Genomic DNA, 15,772 nt, shown 5'->3' with positions numbered 1-15,772 from the left:
CTGAGAGACAATGACTTAGAGGGGTTAGAACTGAGTGAGGCACTGAGCACTAATGGGCAGGGGGAGAGAATGGCTCAGGCCACAGCTCACCCAGAGGGCGACTTTGTGTCCTAGCCCTGCTGTAGAGGGCACAGATGAGGACTTCCAAAGCCCACCTACCAAAGAAGAATTGTAACTGTGCACCAGAAACTGTCAGGTGCACCATGTTGGACTGTGGATTCTACTTCCCACATACATGTGTAGCAATCATAGATGACATTGAGTCACTGGAGTGTACCATGGAGCGTGTGGTCACCTCTATGCACACTGCAGGCGGGCCTGCTATCCAGGAATCTCTGGCACCAGTAGTAGCATCTTTTAGGAATGCTCCTAATAATGCCATGCATTTCCGCCAGCTTGATAAGCTTGAAGGAAAAAGAAAGAAAAAAGAAAGACTTGCATTTATATAGTGCCTTTCACAACCTCAGGATGTCCCAAACACTTTAAAGCCAATGAAGCACTTTTGAAGTGTAAGCCACTGTTCTAATGTAGGAGATGTGGCAGCCAATTTGCGCACAGCAAGATTCCACAAACAGCAATGTGATAATGACCAGATAATATGTTTTAGTGTGTTGGTTGGGAGATAAATATTGGCTAGGACACTGAGGAGAGGTCCCCTGCTCTTCTTCAAAATAATGGCATGGGATCTTTTACATCCACCTGAGAGAGCAGACGGGGCCTCGGTTTAACGTACCATCCAAAAGACAGCAACTCTGACAGTGCAGCACTCCCGTAGTATTTAGGTGTCAGCCTATGGTTTGTGCTCAAGTCCCTGGAGTGGGACTTTGAACCCACTACCTTCTGATTCAGAGGTGAGTGTGCTTCCACTGAGCCACGACTGACAACTAAAGCCGTCACAGCACTCCCACAGTCTGCCATTGCACAGATCAGATGCGAAGTGCAGTGGCACCATGGGAGAGGCACATGCTGTATTCATTCAAGATGACAGCGTGCCTACGCCCCGCCACCCACAAAGCCAGTTGGGCCGGACTGTTCTGGCAGCACCCAAGGTGCGGCAGTCTGCAGCCGAGCCTTTGCAGGCCCAAGCTCCTCGAGGTCGCTGACCATGGCCATCTCAAGTGCCCTCATCGGAGGTACAGCAGCCTTCTAAGCTATAACTGTTGGGGGAGCCCAGAACCTGGTCTGCCTGCTTCGTGGCCTCCATGGGAAGGAAATGAAGTCATTGGCTATGGCGAACAGCACATCCATAATCCGTTTTATGCAAGAATGCACAGCTGATTGATTAACGTTACGGATGTCACCTGCTGTGGCCTGGAATGACTCTGAGGCATAAATACATTTGGGGCCACTGTTACATTCCGAGCCACGGACAAGGATGTATATGACCTGGGGCTGGTCTGCATCAGGTGACATAGCTCTGTGATGGCCTCCGTGGTATACCGGAGCCTCCTCCCACACTTCTCTTTGCTGAACTACAGGTATAACGTTCTGAGTCTGTACACTCAAGGGAGGTATGGCCTCCTGTGAGCTTCCCACCTTCTGCCTCTTCTCACTGCAGCTGCATGTCTCTGGACTCTTGCCTGCCGCTCCTCCTCTTCCAGCCATTGTGGCATCCCAATCACCACACCCATAAAGCCAAACAAAAGTTTGCCAGAAGTCCCTGCTCAACAATCCACTGCAGACTCAGCCAAATAACTTTCTGAAAAGATTCATGTCAGCTGCAGCAGCCAAAAAAGTGAAAGCAGCACACTAGTAGCCATAATATACAAACCAGTGCTTTACCTGAGAGCAGCTGATGATCCCTTCAAGTATTGTTGGAAATGATGCCCTCCCAACTGTTCCCGCTAACTGTGAGCATTGTGCAACTGACGAATGGGACACCAGAGCAGTTTAGGATCCTCCTTTGCATAATTAGGTAGACCCCCGCCGATTTCAGGTGGGTATGCTGGACACTTAAAAGAAGGTCTGGCTCAAAATGGCGTCAGGCGCACGTCCGGCGTGGCAATGGTAGGCGAGATCACAACTCAGTTTTCGGGGTCCTGGCACCAATTTTTTCAAGGTGAAACGGGCAGGTGCTCATTGAAAATACCCCATGGTCTTTTTTAACTTTTCCAATACCAACGCAAGCTTACCTGCTTGATAAATGCCTGACTTATCCCTTTCGCCTTTTTGGAACACAGATGTAACATTTCTCACCCGGCAGTCCTTTGACAAGGCTCACATCCCTAATAATTTTGAAAAATCATGCTTAATGCTTCCCTTCTTTCCTCACGAACATTCATGTTTGTGGGGCGCATACCTGGCACAGCAATGATTTGCACCCTCAACACCATTTTCTTACATATGCATATATCTTTTAGTTACCTTTCTGCATCCTCATCAAGCCTTTGATGGCTTCCTTCACTCTTCTCTGTAAAAACAGAATTAAAGGGGTCGCATTTAACCCAGAGCGGAGTCGGGCAGAATTCCGGTTAAAATGGCAATCAGGTGCCAATTATGTCATCGGAGCCCAATCTGCATATTGAAAGAAGGATTCCGCTGGCTTCTGGCGGGTGTCCCTCTCGCCTGCTCAGAAGAGCAGGTTAAGATCAGAACCTACAGGGAGGCAACGGGATCGGTGCAGTTAAGTCCCATGGATCACTTTAATTGCGCGCCTGCCCAGTTTCCACCATTTTGCCCTCAATAAGCCACCTCCTACTTAATGGACAGTTTTTGAAAAGTGCAAAGAACAAATTATTTACATGCCTCTTTTTTGCTGATCAGAGGGGATTATCATGTAGTTCAAAATTTCTAATAAGTGGAAGCCTGCAGGTTGTGTTGATGCATGTGTACGTATTCTTTATTTTGTAACCAAGACCTTTAGAAAAGGAGAACTGAGTTGAATTATTGACTATTAACAGCTATTGCTGTTAAATCATTTAATTACAGAGAGCAATCCCTATTTAATTTGCAATATAATATAAATGAACAAAATTTTAGAAACTATCCACTCAAAGCCTACCACAAATGAATCAATGCATTCTTATTCCTGTCAATGCATATTTTGCATAGTTTGCATAACTTCTTATGCTATTCAGAAATAACTTGAATACTTATCCTCCCACAGTAGAATCCCGAAGGAACAGAAAACTATACATTCCCATTTTAAAAGAAGTCTGTCTACATTCAATTTGATCTATAACCCCCATTTGCTATTAATTACACCTCGCTCTGTGTTGAATATAAGAGGAGCTGTGATTTGGTAACTAGGACTGGCTGTAGACAGGAACAGAGACTGGTCAGAGAAGGAATTCTGAAACTGGGCCTGATCACAAATAGGAATTAAGCTGTGGATGAATATTAGATACTGGAACTGCCTTTAGGTAGAGAACCTGAGAACTATTATCAGTAATCTGAGTCTCAGCTGGAGACTAAGATTGAAACTGGCCTTAGCCCAGAATTGATGACCAAGGGTGAGCAAGATATCCTGGAGACCCTGAAATGGAAGGTAGATCATCTTACATAGATAGAAAAGGTGAGTGCTGTTAGGGTTTATGAGTAAATGGATCTGTAGACAGAAATTCAGTATGTTAAATCTAGCCAACTCACATCTTTTATATTTCGAGCCAGTATTGGTCAGAAACTTGGAATGTTTTCTATGCTATACAATTAGTGTTAATTAGAAGAGCTCTTTAATCCCACTTCTCATTCCAATGGAAATATTAAAGCATTTAGATCCAATTTATATTTGTGTAAGACTATCCCTCTGCTATTCACAAATGTGCACATAAATATGTACAACAGTAAGGATGGCTGTTTCTGTTTATTTGAAAATTGCTGCATTTCACTTCAGAAATTATAAAATTCCTCACAAAGGTAAATCTGAAGCCCAGGTCATAGTCTATATTGACTTGTTTTCACAACCAAGGTACAAGATCATGGATAATCTGGGATGTGGTTGAATCCTTCTCTCAAAAGAAACTGCAAACAACACTGAATTGTTCCCCAATGAATGCATCAAGCATCAGATGATCCTGATTCATTACCCCACTAGATACTCTAGGACTGATTAAAAGTCTTCTATAGTTTAATTCTCCTCACATCCCCATACCTCGCATCTTACACAGAACGTACAAACTGTTTGACCATGACAAGCACATTCTCGAAACACCTCAAAGGACTCCCCTCTGCCACTTCAGGATCAGAAGGCCAGCCTTCCTGAAGTTGCAGCATCACTCAATCTGACCCTAGCAAGCTCAGAGACTGACACCATGTATACTTTAGATGGTAGGCTAGAGGAGGGGTGTCTTCACGTGATGAGTCACTGGCCACAAGCATGCAGGAGGATAGGATGCCACAGGGCCATTTGCCGGAAGGCAAGATCACGTTTTAGCTCTGCTGCAGACACAAGATGCTGACCGAGGGCCCAAGCTGATGGGCGTGTACCAGGAAATATTAGGTGCACTGGGCAGCCTACCAGTGAGCCTACGTACAATGGCTCAGAGAACAGAAGAGTCCAGCTCCAACTTGTGTCAGGGCTTCACGCAGAGCATGGGGACTATTCTGTCCAACATGAAGCAAGCCATCAGTTCCATCAATACTACAGTGGTGCCCACTATGATGGAGCCTCTGCTGACAGCCTCCCTAGCAGCTCGTACTGTTGCCATGGAAGCTCAGATGGCTGCCATCTTGGCTCTGAGGCCAGTGTTGACAGGGGCTTCTAGAGCATCACATCACTCCTGTACTCTGTTCTCGTGCAGAACCATAGGAGTGGTGAGGCACAGTCCCATTACAGTGGCCTTGGCTCCACGAGACAGGCACCTGCTGTCCTCTCTCATGATGACAGCATGCCTACTCCCCTGCTACAGACTCCACCAGTGCCTTGTGAGTGCGACACTGCTAGCTGGGCCAGACTGTCAGGCCCACACCGAGATGCTGCAGCCTGGTCCTCAAGGCTCAGAGCTGCTCGAGATCACCCACCACAGCGATCTGGAAGCTCAGCATCCTTCCACGTCGCAAGCTGTAGTCAATGGGGGTACACTTTGTAGGAGGACTAGGATAGGTAAACAAGCGCAGAAGACAGGCACTAAGGGGTTGCACAACGGTGATTCTTAATTATTCCTGTTAATTATGAGGTTGAATTGGTGGATAATTCTTTTTTGTTCTGGATTTGGTGTTGGTGTTAATATTTGTTGTGAAGTAAAGACAAAACCCATAAGGCTGGGCTGAAGGAATGCATTTGGATGGTGGTAGTAAGGACGGTGGTGATAAGAGGTTGGGTATTCTGCGGCGAGTGACTCACCTCCTGACTCCCAAAAGCCTTTCCACCATCTACAAGGCACAAGTCAGGAGTGTGATGGAATACCCTCCACTTGCCTGGATGAGTGCAGCTCCAACAACACTCAAGAAGCTCGACACCATCCAGGACAAAGCAGCCCGCTTGATTGGCACCCCATCCCCCACCCTAAACATTCACTCCCTTCACCACCAGTGCACAGTGGCTGCAGTGTGTACCATCCACAGGATGCACTGCAGCAACTCGCCAAGGCTTCTTCGACAGCACCTCCCAAACCCACGAACTCTACCACCTAGAAGGACAAGAGCAGCAGGCACATGGGAACAACACCACCTGCACGTTCCCCTCCAAGTCACACACCATCCCGACTTGGAAATATATCGCCATTCCTTCATCGTTGCTGCGTCAAAATCCTGGAACTCCCTTCCTAACAGCACTGTGGGAAAACCTTCATCACATGGACTGCAGCAGTTCAAGAAGGCGGCTCACCACCACCTTCTCAAGGGCAATTAGGGATGAGCAATAAATAGATTAGCTGCTCTCCAAGAGCCCTGGCAGCTAGGTGGTCGATGCTGCTCGTGCTCTTCCTCCTCTTCATGTGGCCCCTCCTCCTGCTCATACAGCACTTCTTGCTGCCCAGTTTGTGGTAAGGGATGGTCCCTCATTATGGCAAAGTTATACAGCAGACGACCACAATTCTGGATACACTGTCAGGGCTGTATTGCAAAGCTCCTCCCAAATGGTCCAGGCACCGGAAGTGATGCTTGAGGAAGCCAACTGCTTGATGTGTCGTGAGCCCTGTCTGAAGGGGATAGCCCTTGTTGCCCAGTTGCCAGCCTGAGGCCTGACGGCCTGGTGGGACGAAAGGCGGCCCAGAGGACTGGCGCATGCTGAAAGAATCATGACTGTTGCCAGGAAACCAGGCACAGACCCGTATGATGTGCTGCCTGTGGTCGCAAACAAGCTGGACATTGAGGGAGTTGAATCCCTTTCCATTCAGAAAGGTGCTAGTATGGTGATGGGGAGCACGCAAGGCAATGTGGGTGCAGTCAATGGCACCTTGCACACTGGGGAAGCCTGCAATGTGGGTGAAGTCTAGTGTCCTCTCGTTCTGCTTCGGTCTGTCCATTGGGAAAAATATGTAGGTGTTCCTCCTGGTACAGAGAAACTGGGTGATCACCGATACAATGGTGAACAGCAAACTGGGAGATGTCACTGATGTCGCCTGCTGCAGCGTGGAAGGAACCTGTTGCATTAAAGTTAAGGGCCACGGTGACCATGACAGCCACAGAGAGTGCTATCCATGATCTGGTTCGAGTTTTGAGTTGTGGCTGCAGCAGGTGAAATAGCTCGGTAATATTCTCCTTTGAGAAGCAAAGGTCCCTGACACATTGCTTCTCAGTGAAGTTAAGGTGGGAGAAGTGCTCCCTGAAGACCCACTGTGGGTATGGCCTTCTGCGCAGTGGCCTCCTCCTGCCACCTCTCCCAGCTGCTCCTGCTCTCTCCTGTCTTCTTGGCTGCTCCCCCTCGTCCTCCAGCCACAAAGGCAGACCTACCAGACCACCCATTACTGCAGTGAAACTATTTTGATGGCAGCCAAAAGCAATCCATTTCTTAGCAGAAATTAGCTGTAGAAGTTAGAAAATAGGCAAAATAACCGCCCAGAAGTTAACCAGCAGCCTAAAAGGACAAACCAGCAACTAACTAAATAAAACAGGAAAGGTGGCTGAACCATGGCTTACAAAAGAAATTAGGTACAGTATTAGATCCAAAGAGGAGGCATATAAAATTGCCAGAAAAAGCGGCAAGCCTGAGGATTGGGAGCAGTTCAGAATTCAGCAAAGGAGAACAAAGAGATTGATTAAGAAGGGAAAAATAGAGTATGAGAGTAAACTAGCAGGGAACATAAAAACTGACTGTAAAAGCTTCTATAAAAATGTCAAGAGAAAAAGATTAGTGAAGACAAATGTAGGTCCCTTACAGTCAGAAATGGGGGAAATTATAATGGGGAACGAAGAAATGGCAGAACAATTAAACACATACTTTGATTCTGTCTTCACAAAGGAGGACACAAATAACCTCCCGGAAATGTGAGGGAACCAAGGGTCTAGTGAGAGGGAGGAACTGAAGGAAATCAGTATTAGTAAAAAAATAGTGCTAGGGAAATTAATGGGGCTAAAGGCTGACAAATCCCCAGGGTCTGATAATCTATATCCCAGAGTACTAAAGGAAGTGGCCCTGGAAATAACGGATGCATTGGTGGTCATCTTCCAAAATTCTATAGACTCTGGAACAGTTCCTACAGATTGGAGGGTGGCAAATGTAACCCCATTATTTAAAAAAGGAAGGAGAGATAAAACAGGGAGTTACAGACCAGTTAGCCGAACATCAGTAGTGGGGAAAATGCTAGAGTCTATTATAAAGGATGTGATAACAGAACACTTGGAAGGCATTAACGGGATTGGACAAAGTCAGCATGGGTTTATGAAAGGGAAATCATGCTTAACAAATCTACTGGAGTTTTTTGAGGAGGTAACTAGTAGAATAGATAGGGGAGAACCAGTGGATGTGGTGTACTTGGATTTTCAGAAGGCTTTTGATAACGTCCCACACAAGAGGTTAGTGTGCAAAATTAAAGCACATGGGATTGGGGGGAATATACTGGCATGGATTGAGAATTGGTTGACAGACAGGAAACAGAGAGTAGGAATAAACGGGTCTTTTTCCGGGTGGCAGGCAGTGACTAGTGGGGTACCGCAGGGATCAGTGCTTGGGCCCCAGCTGTTCACAATATATATCAATGATTTGGATAAGGGAACTAAATGTAACATTTCCAAGTTTGCAGATGACACAAAGCTGGGGTGGAATGTGAGCTGTGAGGAGGATGCAAAGAGGCTCCAATGTGATTTAGACAAGTTGGGTGAGTGGGCAAGAACATGGCAGATGCAGTATAACGTGGATAAATGTGAGGTTATTCACTTTGGTTGTAAAAACAGAAAGACAGATTATTATCTGAATGGTGATAGATTGGGAAAAGGGGAGGTGCAACGAGACCTGGGTGTCCTTGTACACCAGTCGCTGAAAGCAAGCATTCAGGTGCAGCAAGCAGTTAGGAAGGCGAATGGTATGTTGGCGTTCATTGCAAGAGGATTTGAGTATAGGAGCAGGGATGTCTTACTGCAGTTGTACAGGGCCTTGGTGAGACCACATCTGGAGTATTGTGTGCTGTTTTGGTCTCCTTATCTGAGGAAGGATGTCCTTGCCATGGAGGGAGTGCAACAAAGGTTTACCAGACTGATTCCTGGGATGGCAGGACTGACGCATGAGGAGAAATTGGGTCGACTAGGCCTATATTCACTCAAGTTTAGAAGAATGAGAGGTAATCTCATCGAAACATATAAAATTCTAACAGGACGAGACAGACTAGATGCAGGGAGGATGTTCCCAATGGATGGGGAATCCAGAACCAGGGGTCACAGTGTCAGGATACGGGGTATGCCATTTAGCACCGAGATGAGGAGAAATTTCTTCACTCAGAGGGTGGTGAATCTGTGGAATTCACTACCACAGAAGGCAGTGGAGGCCAAGTCATTAAATATATTTAAGAAGGAGATAGATATATTTCTTAATGCTAAAGGGATCAAGGGATATGGGGAAAAAGTGGGAACAGGGTACTGAGTTAGACGATCAGCCATGATCATTTTGAATGGCAGAGCAGGCCCGAATGGCCTGCTCTTGCTCCTATTTTCTACGATTGTATGATTCTATAACCTGTTATGTAGTGGATGAGTTCTTTAAATAGTGTTGGAGGGTCCTTGCTGCCTGATAGCGCTACGAGTTGCTGTACGAGTTTATCATGTAGTGAGTCAGGTGCTGCAGCAGATCAATTGCACGAAAGGGTCTTACAATATGAGTGTGCATGCACCGCCTGCCATTTTGGATGATTAGGCTGTTGTTTTACTCCTGTAAAATGGGTGCAGCGCCAACAAATTCCTAGGCCCATAGTTTCAGTTCAGCTCATAGGAAACATGGGGGGTTAAATTGGTTAACTCCTGAAAACGGGCGCTGAGATCATGGTGCGTGATTAACCCTGCCCAGTCGTTGAGATGCAGGCAGCACATAACATGCGCGCTGCCTGGTGATTATAGTGATTGCTGCGGGCAGCCAGCGCTACTTGCGCTTTTGAGTGGCTACACATACCAGCAGGGGGCCTGATATTGGGAGTGGCTAGCTCCACTTAAAGGCAGCCTGCACCTCTTAAAGGGGAGGTGCACTGTGGCCGCAACCTCTCAGATAATGAAGCAGTCCGTGCCCGCATGCAGCAAGACCTGGACAACATCCAGGCTTGGGCTGATAAGTGGCAAGTAACATTCGGACCAGACAAGTGCCAGGCAATGACCATCTCCAACAAGAGAGAGTCTAACCACCTCCCCTTGACATTCAACGGCATTATCATCGCCGAATCCCCCACCATCAACATCCTGGGGGTCACCATTGACCAGAAGCTTAACTGGACCAGCCACATAAATACTGTGGCTACAAGAGCAGGTCAGAGGCTGGGTATTCTGCAGTGAGTGACTCACCTCCTGACTCCCCAAAGCCTTTCCACCATCTACAAGGCACAAGTCAGGAGTGTGACGGAATACTCTCCACTTGCCTGGATGAGTGCAGCTCCAACAGCACTCAAGAAGCTCGACACCATCCAGAACAAAGCAGCCTGCTTGATTGGCACCCCATCCACCACCCTAAACATTCACTCCCTTCACCACCGACGCACTGTGGCTGCAGTGTGTACCATCCACAGGATGCACTGCAGCAACTCGCCAAGGCTTCTTCGACAGCACCTCCCAAACCCGCGACCTCTACCACCCAGAAGGACAAGGACAGCAGGCACATGGGAACAACACCACCTGCACGTTCCCCTCCAAGTCACACACCATCCCGACTTGGAAATATATCGCCATTCCTTCATCGTCGTTGGGTCAAAATCCTGGAACTCCCTTCCTAACAGCATTGTGGGAGAACCGTCACCACACGGACTGCAGCGGTTCAAGAAGGCGCCACCTTCTCAAGGGCAATTAGGGATGGGCAATAAATGCTGACCTCGCCAGGGATGCCCACATCCCATGAACAAATGAAAAAAATGTGGGGGAAGTCAATGGTGAAGTGAATCTGTGCTGCAATATAGTGATGCATGGTGATGGTGGGAACTCTGGAATTTTTAATGAGCAGCAACTTAAGATACGAGTCTGAACGGAGATCAGAAATTGCACACACAGATGCAGGTCCCATCCCTAAGTTTAAAAACTGTTGATTTATTTTAAAATATTAAATAAAGGATGCTTAAAACTACATCCCACTTCTTCCAATCTGCACGCCAGTCCCCACCAATCTGCTGATTTGAGTTTGTACCAGGCCTGCGAGAGAGCGTGCACCAGGGTTCTCTGATAATGCACTGGAGGCCTTGGTGCAAGAGGTGGACAGAAAGAGTGACATCTTATATCTGCAGGGGGGCAATAGGTCCTCCAGGCATATGCTTCCGAGGCAGTAGGGGGTGAGTCAATGTCAGGCGCATAACACCATGAACATGGATGCAGTGTAGGAAGAAGTGCAATGATTTGTCACGAGTGGTCACGGTCAAGTGGTCAAGTGGCATATCCTACCAAATGCAGCACTAGCCTCATCCACTGCTCCACACACTACACCCCCCATCACCCACCCACTTACCAACAAACTTTTTCAATCGGTACTCAATCCTTCCAATCAGATGCTTCCTCTCAACCTCACACATTACCACGACTGCAAGCCATACACCCACAACTCAGAGGTCACACACACTGGCAGCTATTCAACTATGACAGCCACATCGCCCAAACATCTTGCAGGACACTCACCGATGTACTTCTCACTTTCATGCAGGAGAAGATGGCGCATAACAGGAGGCAGCAAGTGACACTGGCTCCATGGAACATGAACCTGCTGTCCTCTCTCAGGATGACAGCATTCCTGTTCCACCCCTGCCACTCCGCCAGTGCCTTGCTGTTGCCTGTCAGCCAGCCAACCCACTCCCTGTAGAGTGTTGAAACTTTATTATAGGAACATAGGAAGATTGGAACAGGAGTCGGCCATTTAGTCCCTCGAGCCTGTTCTGCCATTCAATGAGATCATAGAGTCATAGAGTTATACAGCACGGATAGAGGCCCTTTGGCCCATCGTGTCCGCGCCGGCCATCTGCCCTGTCTACTCTAATCCCATATTCCAGCATTTGGTCCGTAGCCTTGTATGCTATGGCATTTCAAGTGCTCATCCAAATGCTTCTTGAATGTTGTGAGGGTTCCTGCCTCCACAACCCTTTCAGACAGTGAGTTCCAGACTCCAACCACCCTCTGGGTGAAAAAGTTCTTTCTCAAATCCCCTCTAAACCTCCCGCCTTTTACCTTGAATCGATGTCCCCTTGTTATAGAACCCTCAACGAAGGGAAAAAGCTCCTTAGTATCCATCCTATCTGTGCCCCTCATAATTTTGTACACCTCAATCATGTCCCCCCTCAGTCTCCTCTGCTCCAAGGAAAACAAACCCAATCTTCCCAGTCTCTCTTCATAGCTGAAGCGCTCCAGCCCTGGTAACATCCTGGTGAATCTCCTCTGCACCCTCTCCAAAGCGATCACATCCTTCCTGTAGTGTGGCGACCAGAACTGCACACAGTACTCCAGCTGTGGACTAACCAGTGTTTTATACAGCTCCATCATAACCTCCTTGCTCTTATATTCTATGCCTCGGCTAATAAAGGCAAGTATCCCATATGCCTTCTTTACCACCTTATCTACCTGTTCCGCCGCCTTCAGGGATCTGTGAACTTGCACACCAAGATCCCTCTGACCCTCTGTCTTACCCAGGGTCCTCCCATTCATTGTGTATTCCCTTGCCTTGTTAGTCCCTCCAAAGTGCATCACCTCGCACTTTTCCGGGTTAAATTCCATTTGCCACTGTTCTGCCCATCTGACCAACCCATCTATATCGTCCTGCAGACTGAGGCTATCCTCCTCGCTATTTACCACCCTACCAATCTTTGTATCATCAGCGAACTTACTGATCATACCTTTTACATTCATATCCAAGTCATTAATGTAGACCACAAACAGCAAGGGACCCAGCACCAATCCCTGTGGTACCCCACTGGCCACAGGCTTCCAGTCACAAAAACAACCTTCGACCATCACCCTCTGCCTTCTGCCACTAAGCCAGTTTTGTATCCAAAGTGCCAAGGCACCCTGGATTCCATGGGCTCGTACCTTCTTGACCAGTCTCCTGTGGGGGACTTTATCGAAGGCCTTACTGAAATCCATGTATACCACATCCACTGCGTTACCCTCATCCACACGCCTAGTCACCCCCTCAAAAAATTCAATCAAATTAGTCAGACATGATCTTCCCTTGACAAAGCCATGTTGACTATCCCTGATTAATCCTTGCTTCTCCAAGTGGAGACTAATTTTGTCCTTCAGAATTTTTTCCAATAATTTTCCTACCACTGATGTTAGGCTCACTGGCCTGTAGTTCCCCGGTTTTTCCCTACTCCCCTTCTTGAATAATGGTATTACATTAGCGGTTGGCTGATCTGTGACCTAATTCCATATACCCGCCTTAGCCCCATATCCCTTAATACCTTTGGTTAACAAAAATCTATCAATCTCAGATCTAAAATTAACAATTGAGCTGGCATCAACTGCCGTTTGTGGAAGAGAGTTCCAAACTTCTATCGCCCTTTGTGTGTAGAAGTGTTTCCTAACTTCACTCTTGAAAGTTCTGGCTCAAATTTTTAGGCTATGTCCCTTAGTCGTAGTATTTAAGTTTCAGAGACCTTCAAAAACAGGTACAAATGCATCAGCAGCCAGAAGCAATAATCCAGCAATTAATCTGTAACTCCGGCATGATACCTTTAAATAACGCTGGTGGGAGGTCCTCCATGCCATTTAAGACCTGTTCAGCTGTGCGAGGTTAAGACAGTGCGTTGGCTGGAGTGTGGAGTTCCAATATAGCAGCGGTCCCTTTAAATCAGCTTTGCACACTGATCTACGTCATGATCTCCCTACTTTACGTGCTGCTGGCATTCGTTAGGTGTGAATGCGAAAACGTCTTTACCAAGATGGCTTTCTGCACACGTCATGTCAGAAGTGTGCGCGTGCATCTTGGATGCCATTTTCGGGGCTTGGAAGAGCGCATAGCATCTACATGATGGGTGCTCCACGGCCCAATTTAGCCCCCATAGTTTCCTTGCAGAAAACTGTCGTCAAGCTGTTCACATGTGAAATAGGTGCTGGAAAAAGCTTTAGCTGTGACAAGATCATCACAGGAGTCAGACACTTTTCTGTTCACCGTTCCATTAAAGAAGCAACCGATGCTCTGTTTCACAAACTACAGGCATTTCTGTAATGACAGCAGTGACAGCTAAGGTTTTTGTAAATTGGTGGCTTCCCCAAGGCACAGGACTGTATACAAGTATCCATTCATGTGCCGATCGACAATCTTAGAGCATACCTGACTAGCAAGGGCTATTATTACATCAATGTGTACGGGAGAACTCACCTGCTCTTCTCCCTGCAGGGGAATTCTCTCTGGTGTCCTGGCCAATATTTATCCCTCAACCAATATCTCTAAAACAAGTTATCTGGTTATTATCTCATTGCTGTTTGTAAGACCTTGCTGTGCACAAATTGGCTGCCACGTTTCCTACATTACAACAGTGACCTCACTTCAAAAATACTTTATTGGCTGTAAAGCGCTTTGGGACATCCTGAGCTTGCGAAATGCACTATATAAACGCAAGTTCTTTCTTCTTTCTTTCAAATAGTGCCGTGGAATCTTTCTCGTCCACCTGTGAAGACAGACATCTTAGTTTAACATCGCATCCAAAAGGCAGCACCTCTGACAGTGAGGCACTCCCTTCGAACTGCATTGAAGTGTTAGCCTGTATTACATGCTCAAGGCTCTGGAGTGGGACTTGAACCCACGACCTTATGACTTAGTGGCGAGAGTGCTGGCGCTGAAACAAAGCTGACATGGAATGTCTATCAAGATCTGGAGCACCTGTTAGATCATGAAGCGGGAATTCACTGAGGTATTCAGCACTATGAAGTCACAGCATTCGATATACTATGGTATATTAGGATATACATGAAGATCTTGATAAAGTGAACGCTAGACCTTTGATGAAAGGTACATGACACATAATGTTAAGACTTGTTCCACTTGTGTATTGTCAGTAGGATACAGCAATTTGCTGCATTAATGTTCAATGTAATTACATTGGAGTAAGAGAATATGTAGAAAGACTTGTGGACCCAGAAACATTTTTGCTTTGGTAGTTTTGGACCACTTTAGTCACATCGTCATTGCGCTACTAAACATAATTGTAAACAATTTTACAACACCAAGTTATAGTCCAGCAATTTTATTTTAAATTCACAAGCTTTCGGAGGCTACCTCCTTCCTCGTTCACCTGAGGAAGGAGGTAGCCTCCGAAAGCTTGTGAATTTAAAATAAAATTGCTGGACTATAACTTGGTGTTGTAAAATTGTTTACAATTGTCAACCCCAGTCCATCACCGGCATCTCCACATCATGACTACTAAACATAGGCAAGTCTGTTGATCTTTGATAAAATGTCCCAATGAGGACTAGTAGTCGGGACTCCAGGAATAGAATCTTCAATTAACAGTAAAAGTGAAGGGCAAAAAGCTGGCCCCACAATACAGCATTAACCAAACCACTGAACAGAAGATAGCCAATTCACACATTCTCAGAATGGATACACTGGAACTGCCTATGTGTAATTCAATAGCTATTTTTATCCAAATATCATAATGTTTTATACCACAAGGAAAAATACGGTAAAAGCTTAAGTGTTTCCCAAACATTTCATTTTTTCTGGCAGATGTATTATTTCAAATCTGTTGTGGCTTCATGCTTGTATGCAATAACAATGAGTAAACTGGATAGTACGAATAACTCCCACAGTTCACATATTGGTACAAACTGCAACAAAGAGTTACGACCAGTTAGGCAAAGCACCAGCATGCTTCATCTCCTCTATTAAGGAGTAGGGAGTTTTGCTTTATATCTGTGTGATAGTAAGAAAAGAAGGAAAACTCTTGTATGAACAGAAAGCCACTGAAGGGATAGGCTCAGCTGGCAAGATTCTCTTTTCACATACGCAACCTTTGTTTTTTTTCAGACTGATCACTTATTTGCAGTCTCAGCAAGCAAGAGGCAAGACTTTCATCTGGTTTGGCTTGTTTCTGCATACTAACTAACTCGGCAGACTGAGATCCTCTAAAGAACAAAACTGCATGAGAGACATACTGCATTTGACACAGTCAGGAGGCAAAAGAAAGAGCAAAACAAAAGTCTATTCAGCCCTGAAACCTCTGATGTGTTCACCCATCCCCCTGCTCCCCCCGCCCGCCACCCCACCCTCCCCCCAGCCAAAAGAGGAAAA

This window comes from Heptranchias perlo, chromosome 4 (assembly GCF_035084215.1).
Source record: "Heptranchias perlo isolate sHepPer1 chromosome 4, sHepPer1.hap1, whole genome shotgun sequence".
NCBI lineage: Eukaryota > Metazoa > Chordata > Chondrichthyes > Hexanchiformes > Hexanchidae > Heptranchias > Heptranchias perlo.
This window is presented reverse-complemented; position numbering follows the sequence as displayed.